We start from the raw sequence: 22,221 nt of genomic DNA, 5'->3' as shown, positions 1-22,221 counted from the left end.
TTGTCTAGCCAAGCAAATGTCACAAGCTGCTTCAGAAGCGCTGAGGAAGAACCAGATGGGAAAAGCATGAACCAGAGCTTGTTGGTTTTCATGGGAATTAAGACCCAGTTTCAGCACCCTCCCGTCTGTCCTGCTGCAGACTTTCTTGTGTGATCAATCCTCCATGCTCTGTTTAGCTTTACTGAATACTTCAGTTCCCTAGCTGTACAAGTGCAATAAATAGCAGGTCCCTATCTCACAGGTATGTTGCAAAATAAATAGATTTTGCATTACAACTGTTACAGGAATGCTTTAAAAATTGCACAAATATCAAGACTAATCCATCACTGCTCAAAAAGAACCCTAGGACTGATAGCAAATTAAAATCTTACCTACACAAACATTAGAGTATGCAAGACTGTTTTCTTAGTCTATCTGTTCCTTCTGATAACCATGTTTGCCCCGGTGACTTGAACTGTTCCAGCCACAAGCTGTTTGAATTCAGTGCACCAAATCCTGTCCAGAGAAATATTGCTTTGCTCTGTCTACAACAACAGCTGAGACATCAGTCATCCTCTCAGCTGTCCTAAAGACAAAGCTAAAAATGCATGCTCATATCCATCCTGCTGTCAGGTGACTGAAAAGTACATTTTTACCTCTTGGACCTCTCTAGTAAGATTACCCATGAGAATTTATTTACCACAGTATTTTTCTAATTGTTTCTCCAACATTCTTATTTAATATCTGAAATGAGTGGAGTAGCAGAGCTGCCACTCTCATCGTAGAAACTGGCATTTTAAAGACAAGATAAACAGAAGCCCTTGCTTAAAACTTCCAGCTTAAAAAATAAATTTAAAAAAATAGGAATTTTAATAGCTTAAAAATTTAATAGCTTAAAAAGTTAATTCCTATTTAAAATAATGACTAAGAGTCTGAGGAATCTAACTCCCAAAGTCACACAGGTAGTTTTGAATATGTTACCCTTTCAGAGTAATTATGCCATCACAGTTCCAGTCAAAAGCTGATGAGCGTTACTAATATATGCTGATGAGAGAGCCTGAACGTGAAAGACCTTCTTGATTTATTTACACTCCAGTAAATCACAAAGCACAGCAAAACTTATTTTCACATATAAGTGTAACAGACCTGACCACAGGGGATATTTAAGGAGGGTAACCCACAGCCCAGGGAGTAGGTTTACTGTAAACTGGCTGCAGACTGATGCAGTTGTACTTGTTTTCACTGGAGATTATGGAAACTTGGAACAGCTGTTTGGACTTCAGTGGCCTAGCACCAGTCCCTACATAAACCAGTGGTCTGGCCCATTACCTGAATCATTACAAGTCACCATTCAGATGCAAAATAGTCCCCAGAAAGTCCTCAGTGACATTCATCTCTAGACCAAGAACTAGGCAGATGCAGTCAACAGCTGGGATGAAGAAAGAACAAACCATTTTTACCACCCTGCATAAAGTTATCTCTTTGGACAACATTCTTTCCAGAAGCAGACCTTCTCAAAGAGAAGGCAAGGCAGGCATTATGTTATTTGGGAGAAGGCGAAGGAGTACCTGGAACTTTTTAATCTGCTCTTTAGTAGAAGAAGAAAGTAAAAGAAAGTATTTAAAGATTTTAGTCTTGAGCCTATCAATGTCAAACTAATTCTGAGTCAAACAAAAGTTAGCCAAAAATTAATAAATAAGTGTACAAGCACTGAGCATTTCTGCTGGTCAGTTCTGGCCAGAAGAGAAGCAGCAGGAAGGGGAATTCCATCCAAGAGTGTCTCAGCCACTTCGATGCCTTCTGAAGTATCTCAGCTATATTTATGGTCCCAACACATCCCACAAAGAAGTAATATCTACTACCCCATTTTAGAAAGAACAAAAGTGGACTCAGTGAGAGGCAGATTCATCAGTACCTGCAAGAGTTGCTGACCTCAGTCTACCCACCTTTGGCCAGTCTGTGAGAGAGAAAGTACTTGGGGGCATGTTTCCCATCCCTTCACCTAGCTCCAACAATTGGGCTGGTCTCTCAGATGAAACCTGTCTGCCTATGCAACACTGAGCACCACTCACTGAAAAAGCAGTGTCTGAAAGAGCAAAATTGCAGGAGAGTCAGTAATGAGTACCATAAATACTACAAGTAGAGCAAACTACTTAAAAATACTGTTAACCTCCCCCAACCCTGTCCCTAGCCCTTCTCTCAATCATTATTTCAGGAGACATATTTTTATACAATTATTTCATTATCTAATGGCAAGCTGGCTGCCTGTTCTATCTCTATGCAAGATTTCCATATATATTACTCCTCTGCTGACATTTTCTTACACATACACGTGCATGTATCAGCAACTGCTCCACTACATTCTCAAACAGAGAATAAAAGAGTCATAAATCTCAAAAAAATGAGTATGCCAAAAAATTCAGCATCTGAAGTTACAGCTGTTCATTTCTCCTCTCTGTTCAGAAAGAGCCAGTCATGGCTTACTGCAGATGTTATTGAAGTAGATGGAGTTGCTCTAGATTTACTTAGGATTCAAACACTCAGGATGTGACCCACTAGAGCACTGAAACTTTGTTTCCCCATGGAGAAAAACACACCCAGTGACATTCAAGTAGAACAGGAAGGTTATTCTTGCCTCCCCAATGAGTGTTTTCTCTCAAGCACCCCTGTAAGCAACAACAGGAGAAAGAAGCAACAACTCCACCAAGGAGTGGGCTAATGTTCCTCCCATCTGCCAGTCCCACGCTCTTTCTGTTTTCACTTGGACCAAATCCTTCCAACCCCTTCTGCTTTATACTTCATTAAACTTGGGTGCTTCACACAACAAAAATAGTGAAAGGTCACTTTCAAGGCACATTTCCATATCTTTTAGCACCACATCTCTTCCTCAGCCCTGCCTTGGAAGCCTGAAAATTAATTCCTTATTTTTCATAGTGAATCTGTCCCCTGAACCCTGATCTACTTATTTATGACAGTAACAGCCTATGCAAACACCACCACCATGCAAAAACACTCCCCTCTTCGTTCCTGTGGATTCATGTTAATATTCTCCACCTCTAAAGTCCGAAGTACTACCTGCATTGACAGCTGCACATTCCCATGCTGAGGCACAATCCCTCCTAATTCCACCTGTGCAGGTAAGAGAAATAAAGGGATGAGCAGTCATGGAAAAGTTACAATGCTGAGGCAAAAGCAGCTCCACAAAGTGTAGGGGCACTGCTCCACACTAGAGGCCCTGCATGGCTCCAAAAGCTGAGCAAGTCTGAAGGAAGGAGCCACCAGAAGTGACAGCATGGCTGAAGCAGTGACAAACAAATAAATCAGGCAAAACCAAATTATTAAGAAGTGGTCAAGCTGAAGTCTGGAGCCTAAAACTTTTACAGGGCACACTGATTCATCCTAAAGACCTGACTCACCTGGAGCCAGCAGGTCAGTAGGATTGCCAGACTTGGCAGCTGTGGGTAGAGGTTCTTGGCTTGAGCCCAACCACAAAAAATAACTCACACCCAAGGAAGGATGACAAAAATGAAAGGGCAGAAATGAATGAAGCTGAACAGTTTTCCTCAAGGAGCCCTCCACAATTAAGAGAAGGGAGTAGAGTTTCTGCCCCAATATTGTCAGCCCTGAAACACCACTAGGAGCATGTGGTGCAGCTAATGGGCCATGGAGGTCTTGGGGACAGAACACTGCAGTTAAAGAAGAGTCCTAAGAAATCACAGCACAATGTCAACAATAATGAATCATCACATCCATTTTTCCTATATGCACCTGCCTTACACTGCCTTTGCCAATGACAACACCAGCTCATGTACAGGACTCCTCCTCCTTCCAGTCCCCAAATGCCATGTCTCCATCAGTGCCAAAAAACGTGTGGGGAGAAGGAAGAAAGTGCTCTCTAACCACATTCTGATACAATGTTATTCCTCCTTAGTGTTAGCCTCAGTCCCAGTTTAAGATAAAACCATCCAGCGCGACACATACCAAAACTCCCCCCATGAAGAAGGCAAGTTTAATTTCTGCAATTCTTAGTTCCTCTGCAAAAAAAAAATTGAGCTTGTGAAAACACCCACCAAAAACTTCAATAAATACAGCTGCCTCTCTCATCATTTCTGAAAAGAGGTGCTGGGCCAGCACTGACCCTAGTGCAGCTGCTCTAGTTCAGGAGTGATGCTGGTGGGGTGTTTGGCCCTCTGCAGTCTGGGCTATCCACTATCCTACTGGATATCTCCTGGAACAGAGGAGCAAAATCAAAGAAAGACAAATTGATGCAGAACTATAATATGAAGCTATTCATACCTATTTTCTAGATACACTATTATTTTTAAGGAGATGCTGTCAGCTTTGTATTTTCAGACTCAAGTATCTAGAAAGAAATCCTACCTCTCCTAGGCAGTCCAAAGCTCTACTACAGAGAGGTGTTTTTCTTTAAAGCTACTACTTCATAATTTCCTTGCCACACCCCTTGTTCTTTTTCTTATCTTTCTCCTAACCTTTCTTAAATTAATAGACCCTGTTCTTGCAAATCTGTCTTTACAGATTCAAAGCAAGAGGCAAGTACCTTTCACAAAGAAAAATGACAGTTTTAGGCCTTTGAAATGCATCTCTCTTGTGCAGAAAGAGCCTGAGCTAACCAGATAATTTCAGAGTGAAAATTCAGAAAGCACATCTATAGCTGGTACGACTATAAAATTGATTCGCTTTTCTTAATATCAACTCTTGTATGAATAACAGTTTCCAGGCAAGATGTACATAAACATTTCCAGCCAATAGCATCCCTTTAAGCCTGCCAACAAAATCCAGGCTTAGATGATTTAGGCTACCTGAGGAGTTGGTGGTTTCGATTTTTGTATTTCCGTGACATTACTCAAGAACAGTGCCAGCTGACAGTGCTGAAGGGCTACAGCCCCCGGTGCTGGGAAAAAGCCTCACACTGGGGTCAGGACTCCCCTGAGCGCTTTGCTCTTCTAAGAAAAGCCCTATCTCCAGTCCAACCTGCCGGTGGGAAGTCCCAGTTTGTTGCACGACGTGATCAGCTCGACAGGGAGGGTCACTGAAGCAGAGGAGTGAAGGATGCTTGCGACTGATCCACCCGAAGTCTAACACTTAACTTGCTCCTCAGCTTACAGTCAGTGTGGCTTTATCTTAGTTTCTCCATCTAGGAAGCAGGGCTTTATATGCTGTATCTAGGGCTCTGGAGCCATTGATTAAAAAAAATAAGCAAACAGAAAACCTACAAGTTTTCTTTCTAATACCCAGCAATCCCAATCACAAGATCTGAGAAATCATTGTCCTATCTGTGGTTCAGTTTGTTTTCTTGAAGCAGAGAGTAAAAAAGCAAAGTAAAAGTAAAGTAGAGCTAGAAAAAAACCTCCTCCTCTCCTTGTTTCTCCGTAATTGAAGATAGCATCACTATCCTTATAAAAGTTATGGAAGCTTATACAAAGTACTCAGTGATCCAAGAGCAATTTTAATGCAAGATAAGAAACCTCGCCATATCCAGATCACATCAGAACACTCCCGCGGTAGGAAACTAAAACATTATCGTGGCTCTGAATCTGTGGCGGGGGTGTGTAACCCCTGACACCAGAAAAATCCAACAAGCCCTCAACTTACAAAGATCTTCCATTACAACGCGTAACTCAGAGCGACCCCTCTCCTCAGCGCACAGCCAGGAGAAGACGCGGACCGCACGCCGTTCCGACCATTGCGGCATACATTCCCTTTTCCCGGCGCTCAGCGGGGCAGGGACCCCGCGACCCCCGCAGCCCACCCGCCGCACGGAGCCCCCGTACCGTCCGTCCGGCGCTGCTGCGAGCGGCGGCTCCGCGGCGACAGCCCTTTCTTCCCAACACCGAGCTGCGGCCAGGGAAAGCGGCGGTGCCCGGGGTGCGCTGCTCCCGACGGGGGGGCTCATGCCAGCGTGGGGCGCCGCATTTCAGCAGGAATCGCTGTGGAGAGAAGGAAGAAGCAGAGGGTGAAGCTCCGCCGCCGTTACCGCCGGGTGTCACGGCAGTCCCGCCCCTCTCGCAGGCTTGTCACGCGTGGAGCGCCGAAAGTGCGCGGCGCTGTCCCGCGCCCCGCGGGGGACGGGCAGAGCGACCCCAGGTTATTGTTTGTTTGGCCGTGCCCCCCCACCCCGCTCACAGAACGGAGCGGCACCGCTCCGAGCCCGCTCCCCGCCCGCTCACCCGGGCTGCGGGGCCGCGCCCTCAGCGCCCGCCCAGAGGCGCCCGCGGCCGGGCAGCGCCGGCGGCTCCCGCACGCTCTCGCCCCGGCGGCCGCGGCAGCGCAGCCCGCGCCCGGCCATCCCTTATATCGCCGCGGCGGCTGCTATAAATAGCCCGGCCCCGCCGCCGGGGGCCGGGCCGGGCGCCGCCGGAGGGGGATTCGCGGCGGTGCGGGGCCCCGCCGTCACCTGCGGCCCGGCCGCGCGTGGCACTTCGGACGCGCGCGGGTGCCGCTGTCCGGCGGGCGCGGCGGCGGCGCGGCTCCCGGGGGTCCGGGCCCGCCGACCCCCGGCGCGGCAATGGGCCCGTCCGCCGCCGCCGCGCGTTAAGGTGGAGCGGGGCGGCAGCGGCGGCACCTTAAACCGCTCGGGCCGGCGCTCCCCGCCCGGCGCTCCCCGCTCGGCACCCCGGGCCCCACGGGGCTGTGGCTGAAGGGGAGCGGACCGACCCTCCGGGCCGCGGGGTTTGTGCAACCGCCAGCAAACGAGGAGGAGGAGGAGAGCAAGCTGCAGGCTTTTTGTCTGATGTACGGGGCAGCAGCCGGAGGGCACAGACTGGTTGGTACAAGCGCCGTTCAGGCCACATGAAGAAGGCACACACCGAGCCTTTGAGAACCGGCTACTGTGCATACACAACTCCCCTTCTCCCCCTCCCCCACATATATACATATTCATACTTAATACGAGGAAGCCTCATCGACTTTTATCCCAATAACAGAATTTATGTTTAATACCAGAGCTAATCCTATATAGCACTTGGGGAACACATGGGCAGTGGTTACTTTTCTTACCTCTCATTTGTGCCCTTGGCTGGCAATGCGAGACAGAACCAAAGCAGTGCTTCCCATGTCACCCGCAGGCTCCTTTGCCACATTACACCTTGCACCTAACACCAGCAAAAGCTCTGCTCTCGCACCTACACACACTTACTGACACATGCTGCCCTCACAAAGGATGCTGCCAATGGCTGTGTGAGAATAATCCATGGCAGGAAGGATGTGTCCTATCACAGGAGCACCTTGGGCACAGCCCTGCAAGGTGCTCAGTGCTGTGTGCAGAGCATCTCAGGGGGGCTACATTTAGGCACCTGCTGATTCACCTTGCTGTGTCAGGCCTCACCTCCCTGGTGGTGTGCAAAGTAGAGGTACAGGAGCTCAAAATGGTTCTTAAATCCAAGTGAACAGTCCCAGCTCTCCTCCTGTGCCGAATTAGCATTATATACACTCCAGTAGTCCCCAGAAAGATCTACCCAAGGAATCTGGCACAGCACTGTGGCGTGCACAGAACAAGACAGCCTCCGTGCTCTCTTTTCTACACGTGTAAGAGGCAGAGAGAAGCGTAGTGCCATTTTACATACAAGATACATGAGTATCTGCCTCAAAATCTGCATCGGTCCAGCAGCATGGAGGAGGCGAGAGGGAGCAAACCAGGAGGATCCCCCCTGGCTTTCCCAACCAAACTGTGGGACAGATGTGTTCTGTTCACATGAATCAACAGCTGGTTTTGTAAGACATGCATGTCAACAGGAGTCACATGTTTGCACCTGAATTCAGTGTGAAACTGAGCTTCCCTGCTGGTTACAAATTTTCCTTCTGAAACAGTCTCCTCATATTCCCAGGGCAGACTGCTGTGCAGTGATGGAGGTGATCAGCTACGAGGAATCAGGTTTTTGCTATCAGCACATCTTGCCACTAGTGAGGGCAGAATTGGCAAAGCTGCACACAGGAGGTCATTTATGCACCCTCAGAGGCTTGGAAATATTGTCAGTAAAGGCTGGGGACACAGCAGTCCTAGGACTGATAGGCCAAAGATTTCAGGTTTAGATCTTTAAATCTGAGCACCCCACTTTGTATTTGGGCATCTTGAACCGATCACCCTTCAGAGCTGCACATTTCTGCTTCTGAGGAGATAGGTGCATTTTGCCAACCAAGCCCATTATTCAGACACCTAAACCCAAAAATCTGTGATGCATTTCATACCAAAGTCAGTAGCATTTGAGAAGAAAAGCCTGTGGCCTGGCTCCTGTATGTCAGGTATCTGGGCTATTGCGCAGTTCTCAGTAGCCTTCCAACCCATAAGAAATACTAAAATTATGGACAGAGGAAAGCCAAAAATTCCTCTTTCAATTCCAGCCAGTATCTGGAGCAGCATTAAATTTCTTGTAGTACGTATTAGTTAACAACATTGCTAAAGGGGAATTGCTGTTGTGGTTGAGCCCTTATACAATACAACTCCTATTTAAGTGCATTTTTGTATCCTGCTGACTCACCCCAAGGAGCCCTCAAAGAAAACATCACGTTCAGTTTGACAGCAGAGGCAGTGGCGTGAAGAGCCTCCCCTTTACCAGCCCTCCCTGGGGGGATGTGAGTGCAGGATGGGCGACACTTCAAACCTTGGAATGAAATACAAAGCTAAAAGAAAAGAGTGCTTTAAAATTTCAGCCAACATTTCCCCCACACAGATTTAAGCACATGACATTTCCAGTCTGTTTCAGCTTCAGTGAATAGATTAAAGTGGCTGTACAGCCTCTGAATTCCTCAAGGCAGATTATACTTCAGGTAAGTTCTCACTAAATCAGAGGATGGATTATATATGTATCATACTTCCCTATTAGGTCTAGATAAATGGGGCAGTTTGTTATCTCATATTAAAGCTGAATGGGCTAGTGCAGCATGAGCCTCTTGGCTTGTTTTGTTGGCAGCTGCCTTTTGGGCTGCTGGGACACTTCCCTTGCCCAAGCTCTGCAGCAGAAGGTTGCAAACACGAGGGCTTGCACAGCACCACAGCAAGGCAGGGACTGTTTGCACAAAAAAAGGAGACATGTTTTCCCTGCAGGAGCAGTGCAATGGGTAAGATTTTTGTCCATACAAGTTCCTCCTGGTGCCACATAGCCAGGGATAAGAGGTCATTTCGGGGAAGTCAGAGGATGGAGATGGGGTTTGAGGGGATGCAATGGCCCTCCCAAGAACTAACCCGAGGTGCTCCTGGCATCACTGTCTGGAGGACAGGCAGGTTGTGCTGGAGCAGGGAGCTGTACCTGCCTGCACCCTGCAGAGATAAATGCACCATCCTGCACCAGATCAGATCTTGCTAGAGCAGAAGTCCTGCGGGCTTGACCCTTGGTGTTGAATTTGGAGAAGAGCACAAGGAGACCACAGCCTGAACCCTGTCTGCTGGCTCAGTCTCAAATGAGCTGCAAATAAAAAAGTTGAGGTTTTCCTACACTGCCAGTTGACTCCAAATCTGCATGAAACCAATGCAGTAGCTTTGCTGCCTCTGAAAGTCCAGTTGGTCAGAGACAGCAGATCACTTCTTCGGGCTATGGATGAGCAATATTGCTGTGCTTCTATGGGCTAGGAACAATGAAGTTATAACATAGCTTAAACACCTGAGATTGATTTCACCAAATTTCTCTGGTGCTTGGCACAGACCACGGTGAAGCTACTTAGCAGTAGAGGACATCTAGTGATATTCACATGCAACTACATAAACGTGATAGAAGTTCACATGTGACTGCCTCAGAGTCAGTGTGGCTGGAGATGGGACATGGTGTGGCTGTGACAGCTGCAGGAGACCTGGGACAGGCTGACCATGAGCACCCTCTATAAATGGGTCATGAAGAAAAAACCTCCTGAGAGGCTTAGGGAACATACAGTGAGGGCAACAGGTAGGAAGCTCAGGGGAACTGGTGGTGCTGCACCTTTTAAGGAGACATCACAGGGAAGTGCAGATCTTTTATTTCTATAGCAAAGATCATGTAATGGGGATACAGAGATTAAAATCAGTCGTTTTCTTTCAGGAGTCTTTGCTCTTATCTCAATTTCCCTTTCATGTGACTCATCTTGAGCACACGATGCAAACATCAGCCTCAAGATCAAGATTTTTTTTCTCTAGTACAAGAGATCAGCCCTTTCTCCATGCCCTTTTACAGCCTACTGCTCTTTGTTCTAGGAAGGATACAAAGAATACTTCCCTCCAGGTTATTTATAACAAGGGATTCTCTAGAAATATTTTTCCAGACATATTCCAGGCCTAGGATGAGGAATTTGGCTGTGAAACAAAGAGACTGCTAATTTGGTTTCTAAAAAGGCAAGGATTGGCAGAGCTTTAAAAAAGAACATGCTTCCCTGAGGAAATAGAGTCATTTTATCTGACACTTCCTTTGAATGGAATTATTCCCATTAAGATCACCGTTAATTTAGGAGTAAGGGCTTCACATTTGAGGTCTCACCATCTTGCCCTTATTTCCATGTCAGAAGAACTCAGTTTACAAGTGTTGAGGAAAGGTGGGACTTTCATTACTCCTAATAAAACCCAAGGATCTGCTGGCCAGATCAGATCCTTGGAAACAGCGGTGCAAAGATACAGTACCTACTCAAAATGCAAAGGGTGATGTTGAAAGGCCTCAGTGACATGGGCGAAAGGACAGAGGAAAAGGCTGCATTAGCAACTGCAACAACTGTTGATTCTTGTGCCCTTCATGCATTTATGTTATTTATCAATGGACTATATTTAGCAATCATAAGACCAGAGCATGGAGCAGCCCCAGGTCTTTGCTGTGCTCTCCAGAGGGCAGCTGGTGGCTAGCAGAGACTGGCACAGCTCTGAGAGATCCACAGTAGCTGCTCATACAAGGCAGGAGTAATTTCTGCAGCACACTGAGTCATTGTAGGAAGGAGACTGAATCTTACCCAATTTCCGAAAGCAGAAGGGCTCTAAGCTCTCTTGTGGTGAAACAGAAGCTGGCAGAGCACATGTTGTTATGTGGCAGGCAGGGAGGCCACTTGAGACACATTCAGGAGGTCTTCATGTGAGCAGCAGCGAAGGACACTTCAGAGGCTGAAAGCTGCTGGTGTTGAGCAGCGAAGGCACAGTGCAGCTGCTTCAGTACTGGAGAGCCACAAATTAATGTATGATGTGAGTTTCAAGGCAGAGGAGATGAGGAAATCAATGACCCAGACAGAAGGGGAGATAGTGCCAGATGAAGCCCGATGACGACATTTCCAGGCAATTTGTTCACACTGCTGGGTGAGCTGCTTGGGGAGAGATGGAACAGATTAGAGATGACTGCATATACTTTGCCCAAGAGCAAGACTGTGAGACACAGTTGCAAGGGCCTTGGTGGCTGTGCTGCTTCCATGCAGAAATATTAATAGCTGCTTCTCTTAACAATCAGAGCATTAGCTCCAGTGATTTTACCATTTGTGCATGTAAAAAAGCAATTACTTTTCCTCTTAGGGATTTCATCCGAGGAATGTACAATGTTAGTCAATTATGTGTTCACTCACAAATATAGTTTGGTGAAAAAGGCAGGCTCTCAGGGGAATTTGAACCTGACAGGACACATGGCAATCAGAACTCCAGCAAAATTTAGCTATGAAAATAATATTCTAAGGAATGTAGTAAATTCCATTTTACTGGAAAAAAAGTGACAAGGGTGTCTTATGTTGCACTGGCAGTTCCAGGGCAAAAACCTGCAGAAATCTGACCTTGAACAGGAAGAAAAACTAGCTAATCTGTCTAATGAATATATTTGGTTATTGCTCAGCTTTCTGTCTGGACGTTTACCACACATCAGGAGCTCAGGCAACAGAGTTAAGTGCAGGGAAAAGACAAGTGGCCTGTAGACTGGCTGTGTGCTGCAAGGCATAAAGACAGGACATGGCAAGTGGAAAGTGAGGTAACTTTTAGAATTGTTTCCATTTTGATGGTCTCAGTTCCACACAGAAGTGAGCTTATCTTCTGGGACTGCTTGAGCTTGGGGCAGGTCAGTTCATCACCATATCTGAAATGCAGCAGCATGGTGCTCTGGAAAATGCTGTGTCTTAGCCTGTGACTCCAAATACAAAGCAGGGAACACACCCTGAGAGATACTATACTGGGAGAGCTGTAGCAGCTGCAGTTGGTAGTGGCTCTGCCCTGCTATTCTCTGGAACCTCCCTACAAGTTATTTATTATTCCTAAGCTCATTTCAGTCATCTTATCCAGTGATCTTACGCATCTTTTGGGCTGCTTCCATATGGTTAGAACAGATGATCTTGCAAGAGAAGAGACAATACAGGCTTAGCATGGAGACTAAGAAACACAGGCCCAGGATTTCCCACATCTCTGCCCTTGCACCTGGAGCTTATTTCTGCTGGTGCTGCAGACAGACCATAACTATATGCACAAGTGCTATGTGTGGGTGACTCTCTGCCCATGTGCTCTGGAATTGGCAGGGCTAATCTTCCCTGCCAGTTACTGAGGGCAATACCTTAATAAAGCAGTTGAGCTTGTAGTGGCTGTCAAACCTACACTGGGACGGGGAATCTGCTCTTGTCCCTGTTCGCTTGTATACAGAGCAGAATGCTATAAACAGAGCTATAAATACTCCTGTGCCCACTGAATGCTTGAGGTCAGAGCAGATCAGCATAGCAATTCCTTCTTTGAAAATAAGCTATGAATCAATGCATTCATTGCAGGCTGAGTATCCCTGGAATGAGCCGATAGTGCTGCTCCAAAACATTGGCATTCTGGGCAAGAGCACTGCACAGAACAAGATACATGATAGTGAACAACACAAAGGGCACAAAGCAGCCAGGTCCCTGAAACCTACATTTGGCAAGAAGTAATTCATCAGGACACCTGGATGCCAAACCTGGAAATATCTGGTGGCTCAAGGAAATATTTATAGCCCTCTGAATGGCAGTGATTTTTATTTATAAATGATTTGTTTATAACCTTCTGAATGGCAGTCAGGTTACATTTTGGATCTCCCAGCTACATCTCAGCCTCCATGCTCTCCATGTGAAACTCGCTTTATCAGCTTGTAGTTGAGGAAGCAGGACAGGTGAGAAGATGGGAATTGACTTGGAGGTGGAAAGCCAAACCTCAGCTCTAGGCAGGACAGCACATCTGTTACCACCCTGCAAGCCCAGAGAACACAGTCAGGAAGGCAGGCAGGACACATGCTACTCAATATAGCCAAGAGCAAAACCTAATGCTCTTCAAATTCCTTCAAGGCCAAACTCCCTACACAGGGAAAAGGTTTTAGATCCAGAACCCAGCTTTAGATTAATCCAGCTCGAGCCAAGCATGTGAGTAAAGGTCCAGCCTCACTACGTCCTTTATGGGAAATCCTTGTAGTTACAGCTAGAAGTGATGCACCCTCTGCATCCACCTTGGGTGTCTTCTGCAGAGACACAGTTCTCTGATTTCTGAAAGACAGTTTTATGTGAAAAGAACAACCATCTCTGGTAAATTCATGATGCTACTGGCCCAAAGAATACAGTAGCTGTGGAAGCTGGTGAGGGGTCTGGAGCACAAGTCCTATTAAAAGCATTTGAGGGAGCTGGGGGTGTTTCGCCTGGAAAAAGAGAGGCTTGGGGGGGACCTTTTTGCTCTCTACCACTCCATGAAAGGAGGGTGTAGCCAGGTGGGGGTCAGTCTCCTTTTCCAGGCAGCCAGGGACAAGGCAAGAGAAAATGCCCTCATGTTGAACCAGGGAAGGTTAAGGCTGGATGTTTGTTGGAAAAAAATTATTCACTGTTAGGGTGGTCAGGCCTCAGAACTGGCTGCCCATGAAGTGGTTGAATCAACATCCCTGGAGGTATTTAAAAGATGCGTAGATGTGTCACTTAGGAACATGGTTTAGTGGTGGCCTTGGCAATGCTGGGTTAATGGTTGGACTTGAGGATCTTAGAGATCTTTTCCAATGTAAATACTTCTATGATTTTTGTAGAAAAACATTTCAGAGAGATTCTCCCTTGAATCCTCTTTCTGATTAATATTGTTCTTCTCCCCCTCCTTGCCAACTTAACAAACACTTCTGTGTCTAAATAGCATTTTTGGTCCATTGCCCGTTGCAATCAAAAGAACCTTCTTATTGACTTCTGGGACAGTCAGGCCCAGCTATTAGTGAAACATAAAAGCATTCGAAACCCACACTACTGGGACTGTGTGTGTAAATGGCATTACTTGCCTCCTCCTGTAGTTGTTCCTGAGATCAGGACACAAAGCCTGTCTTTTGGGAGCCGTCTTTCCTTCAGAAGACTGTTTGCCTTTCTATCTCATAAAGACAGTGAGAAATCCTTAAGGGTTTCCTAACTCCCATTCCCCAGCAGAGAGCCCCAGCAGGCAAAGACTTTGTCAGGCAGCATATTAATGAAACAGAAAACATGACCTGAATTTTTATAGCTTGTACTTAGCAGGTCATTTACTTGTCATGAAAAGGGACACTTTGCATTGGTTGCCAATAATAGCTTCAGAAAAGGGAGCACTTAGCTCTCATGTTTAATTCCCATGAGGATGAAGGGTGAGAGGAGGAGCCCCCAAGCTGCTCCCTTACCCCCACCCCATGCTGGGATATTCAAATTATGCTGAGCACTCTTCTAAAATTTACTTGCAGGAACAGGGGTCTTATGTGACCCTGGTAGTGAAGCCCACACACAGGGCGGAGCTGTGTCCCAGATCTCATCCCGGAAGGGTTTCTTATCCTCGAATCCCACGCAGCAGCAGCCCAGCTGAGCAGCTCTTCGCAGAACCGAGCTTGCCAATTTCCTGTCAGCCCAGCACTGTTCTGCCTGGTCAAGTTATCTCTTCCAGTCAGGGTGGGGTCACTAGACCCAGGCAAAAAATTTGATGCAAAAGTGGGGTAATTTTCACTAGCTGTGGGGTGATTTTCACAAGCTGGAGGGTCAGGCTTTCCTCATTAAGCAAGGAGAGCAGTGAGGCATGCAAATTCCTTCAGAGATAAGGAAGATGTTCTTAAATGGGCTCTGAATCCAAACTAGCATATGTATCAGCTACAAGATACATTAACTGAGCACAAGAGTGGTCTAGACCTGTGCCAAACTTGAATCATTAGCTGAAGTGCTGATAAGTGCCTTAAGTCTCCATGGAAGGGACAAAAAGGCCCATTTCTCTCCTCACCCCTCTCAGGCAACAAGTGGCAGGACACCGGAAATGGCCTCAAATTGCAACAGGGAGAGCTTAGATTGGATATTAGGAAAAATGTCTTAATTGGAAGGATTGTTAAGCATTGGAACAGGCTGTCCAAGGAAGTGGCTAAATCACCATCCCTGGAGGTATTTAAAAGATGTGTAGATGTGGCACTTGGGGACATAGTTTAATAGTGGCCTTGGTAGTGCTGGGTTAATGGTCTGACTCAATGATCTTAAAGCTCTTTTTCAACACAATTCTATGATGACATAAGCTTCAAATAATAAAAAGGGTTGGCGTGGACCTCCTCACAGGACCTTTGAGCACCTTTAGGGGCAACAGCAATGTCCAAGAGCTGACACTTCCTCAGGGATTTCACATACTGCATTTTGAGCTGTGCAATATCCTTTCACGAAGAAACCTTAAATCTGAGGCCAAAAATCTTTGTGAGTTCCACTCTTTAAATGGAAAAAACGTCAGACTTCCATAGAAAGCTCTAGGGGCTAGGTAATATCTGTGGCTTTGCTCTCTACCCAGTATCTCAGTGTTTTGTCTCGGCCTTGCACTGCTTGTTGCCCCTGTTGCCATAAGCCTCTTCAGCACCTCCTTGATGTCTTCAGTTAGCTGAGTCCCTTCCAAGGAAGAATACTAAAGACTGATGAAGAAAAAGAACCCAACACTATAATATTGTTTCCAGCTCTCTAATGATTCTCTGTGTGTATATCCAATAGCTTCTCCCCATCCTCAGACCCTTTCCTTTCTCACTAGAGTGTGAACATTTGTGTGTCCTGCAACAGGATAGGACTCGTGGGCAGGGTCACAGACTCCTGGAAAGGCTTGTTGGGAGGGACTTGTGGAGGTCTGCAGTCCAGCCTCCTGCTCAGACTGGAATTTACTGCCAACACTAGATCAGCCAGCTGTGGTTTTGAGCCTGCACACAACTATAGTGTGTTAATTGCTGACTCCTGCAGTCTCGCTTACGTGAGCTGTGTGACTGTCGGTCAGTGGCAACAGAATTGGGTCATGATCTTATTCAGTTCATTCTTTCTGTTCCTACTTCTAAGTCTTGCTGTCATCTATACTATTAATGAACTAAGATCACATGCCCACTTTCCTGGAGGGCAATGAAGCTAAAGGTGGGTGGTTTCATGTCCCAATCAATTAGTAGCACTAATCACTAATTAGTGGTTCATCACTGATTGTTGAATAGCCCTTCGCTCTGAAAGAGCCAGGTGTCAGGAAACCATCCTTGCCAAGAGGTAGACCCTGTCCTCAAGAGCTGAAGCAGACCAAGCATTGGTGAGGACACATGGCTGTGTGAGGTAGGAGCCAGGAGTGCTGACATTGCTCTAGTTCCTGTAGTTCCACACACTTCATCACACACATTTATGTGTCCGAGGAACAAATATACAAATCTATTAGGTTGGTCTGATTGATTTCTTTCACACATGAGCCATCAAACTGCCAAATGTGCTCCTGTGCAGGGTCTCTTAAGAACCTGGTGTCCAAGTCCGTTCACCAGGCAGAATCATTGAATTACTGAAAGCACTCAGTACAGGAGATTTAATAAGAACATGAAAAAGCTACTGAGAAACAGAGATCATGACCCTGCTTCTGCTAAGCCAGTTTAATTTTAAGATAAAAATCTCTAAAGAAAAATTTGAAGGGACTTGTAAACAAGGCTAGCATGGCTCATCAGATTAATTACAGGACAGAGTGCATTTCTGATATTGATCTGGGTCTGGAAAGGACTTAATAAGATTAGTTAGGAGTTACTAGAATAAGATGGAGATATTCATCTGGTTCATAGCTTTGCTGAAGTCAGGGTACTTAGACTAGGCACAAATGCAGATCTTTGAAATCCCCAAGCAGAAACTATCATGTGCTTTACAAACATCAGTAAATCAAGCCTCACTGGGAAATGGGAAAACAGGCTCTTTGCCCCACTATTTTACAGGTAGTTGATGGAAAACCTTCAAGCAAAGCAAATTTGAGGAGACAACCTTGCAACTCAGTGAATGTGGCAGGCATTAGATCAGGTCACAAACAAACTGAAACTCCTTACTCAAAAAAGGACTGTCTTGAAATGGAAAGTCACTAAAATTGCCATCGTGGTTGGTACAAGTTTGCTCTCTTTCAGTGCTTCCTGAAGGGGAGTTGAGTTTGGAACAGCTTCAAAGGCAGAGTAATGATTTCAGCCTGAAGAGTCACTGCTTGCCCAGCATCCATGCCCCACATGGAGACCTTATGGGGATGCTGCTGGGATTGTGCTGCTCTTCAGACTTCTGGTTGCTGCCAAGTTTTAATAAAAGCAAACTATTTCTTTTCAGAAAGAAATTAATGATATGTTGCCTGAGTGAGGAAGGACTAAGCCCTTCACCACCCCTGCCACTCCCTCACTCACCGGGACTGGGTGGTGTTTGTGGAATGCCAGATATTTCCACAGCTATCTCTGCAAGAAGCAAAACTGATCTCAGGCTTTCAGTGGTAGTCTCCTAATGAAGGCCTCTAATGCTCTAAGAAACTCTGCTTGAATAGAGTTGGATGGACACATGCAAAGCTGCTTGCAATGTTGAGGTTCCACCTCACCCTCAGTGTATTGCCACTCCAAAGTCCGTTTGGATAAAGGATGCTGTTGCTTGCACAGGTCTTCATCCAAGGACATAATCTTTTGAATTCTGCAACAGTCCAGGTTCCAAAGGAATAATCCAAAGAGTTTGAATACATGGGGGTGGTTTGCACTGACAAGAGGTTAATTTAAGCTAAAGAGGTGTTTCATCAGGCTGCAGTAATTCAGATTGCATGCTAATTTCATCCTCGGCTTCTTCTCTGTTAAAAATATGTCACCAAAATTTCCAGTATTCCTTATCAATCACATACCTTTAGAAAATAGAAACTGCCAGTTCATTTCAAAACCAGTTGTCAAGTAATGTCAGATCTTACTCAGACCTCAGCCAAGCTCCAAATCAGCAAGATTAGGAATAAAAGGTTCTGAAGTGGGCTACTAGCTGGGAACCATCCGTTCTCCCTCAGCTGTGCAAAGATCATCAACAGTTAAATAACTTGAGTGCCTGAGCACTGTTTCTCAAGCAGAGAAGCCACAGAGGAGTCCAAGTGCCATTGATGTCATGATGATTTTTTGCCTTTTCTTTTATATACTTTTAATATATATCTTTTATATAGATTTTATGTCTCCTCAGTGCTCTTAGCATGCATACTTGTAAGTCCTTAAGTCTGACAACTTTACACAGTCCTAGTATTCTGTTAAGCCAGGAGACCAAATATCCTAGAGGCTTCACAGTTGGAGGCTGGAGGGCCCTACGCTATCCTGAGAAACCAAGGTCCTCTCTAGAACACATCCTGTAAACTAAGATTAGGCCCATCCAGGGGGGAATTCCTTGGGATGGGGGGATATCACGCTATTCATTCAAGCCTCTCATTGGGAAATCTTTGTTAGATATGCTAATTTGCAAGGTCTATAAATTGTATACACGATCTATCGTGTGTGTGCGTTTCGGCACGTTCCACCTTGGCAAAGTGGTGCACCACAAGGATCCTTGTTCAATACCGAGATAAAAACCCCTTTTCCCTTAACTGTGTCTAGCTCTTAATTTTTAAGACCAGGAAAAGGCATCACCATGACTTGAGACACTTAAGGAATTATCATAAAAGTGTATGAGTGACTTGCAGAAAGAAAATAAATTCCAGACCACAGGGGCAGAAGAACCTGGTTCAACCATGGATTGTGGAAAGTGGTCTGGGCCATTCATGAGAGATTTTTTTCTTTCTTCCACTCCTGGTAGATGGCATGAGCAATCAAGTGCATTGATCATTGCCTAGGAGTAGAAAATCTAAAACTTAAGAGAAGATGGTGTGGTTGTGTGATGGTATGTGGGTACTGAGATTTAAAATGCTGCAGTTAAAAGGAGAACCTCTGAGGAAAGTGGGAAGTGATACAGCAGACTGAAAATAAAATATTTGGAAGAGTGCAGACTCAAAGACAGAATAAAGGGATTTAAGGGGCTGACATCACGTGCACTTCAGTTATCAGAAAAAAAGCTACAAATAAAAGCAAGCATTCCTTTGTAACTTTTGCTTTTCTTTGGGAGAAAAGACAGAAAAGAAGCCTGACTTTCAATTGCACTGGGGGAAAAAGACCATCTGATTTTATTCCCCTCTTAAGAAATTAAGCTAACAAGGGATTTAGATTTGAAAGGAAGAAAGACGATCCTCTTTACTTTCAGATTAAATGCCTAACAATGGCACTTCTGCCCATAGTGCTTAAAATCTAAGGAAGTGCTCACGTGTACACTAAATCCAAAGGAGCTAGGTCTTGAAGGATGAAACGGCACAGGCCTGGTGAACACCAGCAGTCAGGTTCCCCCTCCTCCTCCAAATCTCTCTCCTCCCACTTGCCTTTTCAGCTTTGATGTGAAATCACCATTTCCAGGACGTGTTCTTGGAAGCTCACAATCTGATTTTGGGGGAAATCCTCCCTCCATGATAAGCTGTTTCCATGGGGATTAAATATTTCATTTTCAGTTTTGTGCTGAGAGCTTCTATAGAATATTTACTTGCCAGTTTTCATGCTGCTAAAAAGATAAGGAAAATATCACCATGACAGAGGTCAATCTATGTTCCCTCTATTTAGAAGATACTGGTTGGGGTAAAGTATGGCATATCAAAGTTGCTTGATTCTGTATGAAAAATCCAAGCATGTTCTCATTATGGAATAATCTCAAGACATAAATGAATGAGAAATATCAAGAGATCAATTTGAATAGGTTCAAGTTTCCCAGTCCCTATTAGCATTCCAGAGGAGCCCTTAAAAAAAACCCAGCCCCCTAAACCCAATCTGTCTGGAGAGCAATCTGAAAACTGATACTAATAACATATCTAACCAGGGATTTCTCATTTACTTTTTATTGTATTAATGATAAATGGCCCCAACCTGAATTCTGCAGGTGTGCATGATCCCCAGTGAAGCCACCAAGAGTTTACCAGAGCAGGGGAATGAAGCCTCTCAGTTGCACCTTTGATATCTGTAGTCACTCCACCTGTGCCGGGGAAGACTGAAGAGTCTGGGCCATATCCTTTTATACTGACAGAAAAGCTCCTAAATTGTTCATAACTGTGCAGTGTCACTGTACTGTTAAAAAAATACATCTTTGATGCAGTTTTTCCTCTGCTAACTAGAATGCAAGACCAATTATGAAAGCAGTGTGTCCCATGGAATACTTAGTCTTATCACCTCACTGCAAAACAGGTATTTGTGGCAGGGCTGTGGTCTGGCTCCATATCTGCCTATTAGCTCAAGTCTGAATTGAGATTAAATTCTCATATCTTGGGCATCTCCTTCACATGTTTCCAAACCTAGTCATCTAAAACAGTTGTGAGGTCTGTGGGGTAAATTCTCCTTTGCTTTTGTCTCCTCAGATGGGCCATCTGAGAAGACTAATTAGCATCCCAGCATCCCACTCTCAGAGCAGTGTCCTGTTGGGAAGCATGGATCTAAATGGCACAGTAAGAGTAGGCAACTGAGCCCAGAAAAACCTGATGTGGAACAGTTTTGGCACAAGTGATGCCCAAATGCATCCTTCTTCAAGGCAACTCTGCAATGCAAGTGCTCTTGCTTGTGCAATGCCTGGATGAACTCTACTTAAAAATGATGATGTGGGACTCCATCAGACTATAAATCCCTCCATCAGAAGGATTTGTCATCATCCTGGAGCTGGTCAAACAGTGGTTAGAAAAGTTTGGGTTCTTTCCTCCAGAAGTACCATTTTCTGTTGAAAAAGAGTGTGTGTGTGTGTGTGTTTGGGTGGGAGCCTTCAAACCAGGCTTCAAGAATTCTCCTGCTTTCACTAGATACTTCCAGCACTTTTAACCTCACCATTTTCCAGGGGTAAAAACCCACAGAAGTTGACAACAGCAACATCTACAGAGATCCCCCTGAATGTCTAACTCCCTTCTTTCACATTAGAAATGGGAAAATACTGAAAGGTGCTTTCCAAACAGCTGTGATGGTGAGTAACGTGCAAGGAATATGGGACTTGAACAGAGAAAAGTCTTGTTTTCTTATGCCCTCCCTACATCTGCCTGTCTGGAAAGCCAACTGCACTGTCTGTCCACCTTTTTGCTGTCAGATAACACTAGCTCTAAATTAGACAGTAAGATGCTGGAATTGGACACTGAAGAGTAAATAAGCGCTGCATGAGATAATTGGAGTGTCAAGGAGAATGGAAGGGAAGATCCTTCCTTCCAGCTGTTTTGTTTTGTGTTGGCTCATTCATTTAGTGATTTATAATTTGTTGCTGGTGAAGCAAACCAGAGCTGCTGCCCATTGCTGCCACATGAAGAACAATGGGGAAAAACTCCCTCTGTAGTCTGACTTTGACACAGACCTTCCCATTGCTGCTTCTCAGGTCCAAAACCATTTGCAATACACTGATTAAAGGCTGAATTTGACACTGTCTTTCCTTTTAAAGAAGCTTTAAAGCCACGTCTTTCTATTTAGCAAGTATTACTACTTTGAAGAATTTGGTTCTCAAATTCAGCTTGTAAATTAATCTCACCATTTCCCTCAATCCCTGTTACCAGCTGGAGTAAAATATCCACACTGTTTTCTTGATTAAAAGATTGTTGCAATCAGCAATGAATGAACAACTGTTCATGAGGGTAAAATTGAAACGATCCCTGATGTGAGCACATGAGCTGTTACAAATTTTTCCATGCTGAGCTTTCAAAATAATTATAGTAACCCTGCATAATTCAGCCTAGTTTTTATTGTATTCCACATTAAACTAAAACCAATAACAGCTATTTTTAAAATAGCAGTATTCCTTCAGTACAACTCACCCAAATAGAATCAGTTCCTGAAAAGAAAGTGCATTTTCTGCAAAGAAATACAATGTGATTTTCAGCTGCACAGAAAATTGGCCCATGGATGCAGTTCTCTCTAGTGCCATGAATAACAGGCTTTACTGTCAGAGATTCACCTTGTTAAAGATAGTGGGTATTTCACACCTAATACATCAGTGACAGCCCAAACCTTCCAGTTGCTCTAGGTCTACACCTTGGAGAAATAAAAAGCTCTG

At 45.2% G+C, this 22,221-nt stretch overlaps 1 protein-coding gene across 4 annotated transcripts in view; it reads right to left on the bottom strand.

Moving 5' to 3' along the window:
• Positions 1–22,221, bottom strand: part of MRAS (muscle RAS oncogene homolog) — an 85,939-nt gene that overhangs the window by 32,799 nt on the left and 30,919 nt on the right. For 2 of the 4 annotated variants that reach the window (XM_069020997.1, XM_069020993.1), the window contains one exon: positions 5,772–5,927. The gene's annotated coding sequence lies outside the window, so the exon portion shown is untranslated. Of the gene's footprint in view, positions 1–5,771; positions 5,928–6,167; positions 6,255–6,394; positions 6,419–22,221 lie in introns of those variants that run through there. The other 2 variants (XM_069020996.1, XM_069020994.1) reach the window with 2 other exon arrangements.

Source organism: Aphelocoma coerulescens, chromosome 7, assembly GCF_041296385.1.
Source record: "Aphelocoma coerulescens isolate FSJ_1873_10779 chromosome 7, UR_Acoe_1.0, whole genome shotgun sequence".
NCBI lineage: Eukaryota > Metazoa > Chordata > Aves > Passeriformes > Corvidae > Aphelocoma > Aphelocoma coerulescens.
Note: the sequence above shows the minus strand (reverse complement) of the source record. Positions and strands in the feature narration are given on the sequence as shown.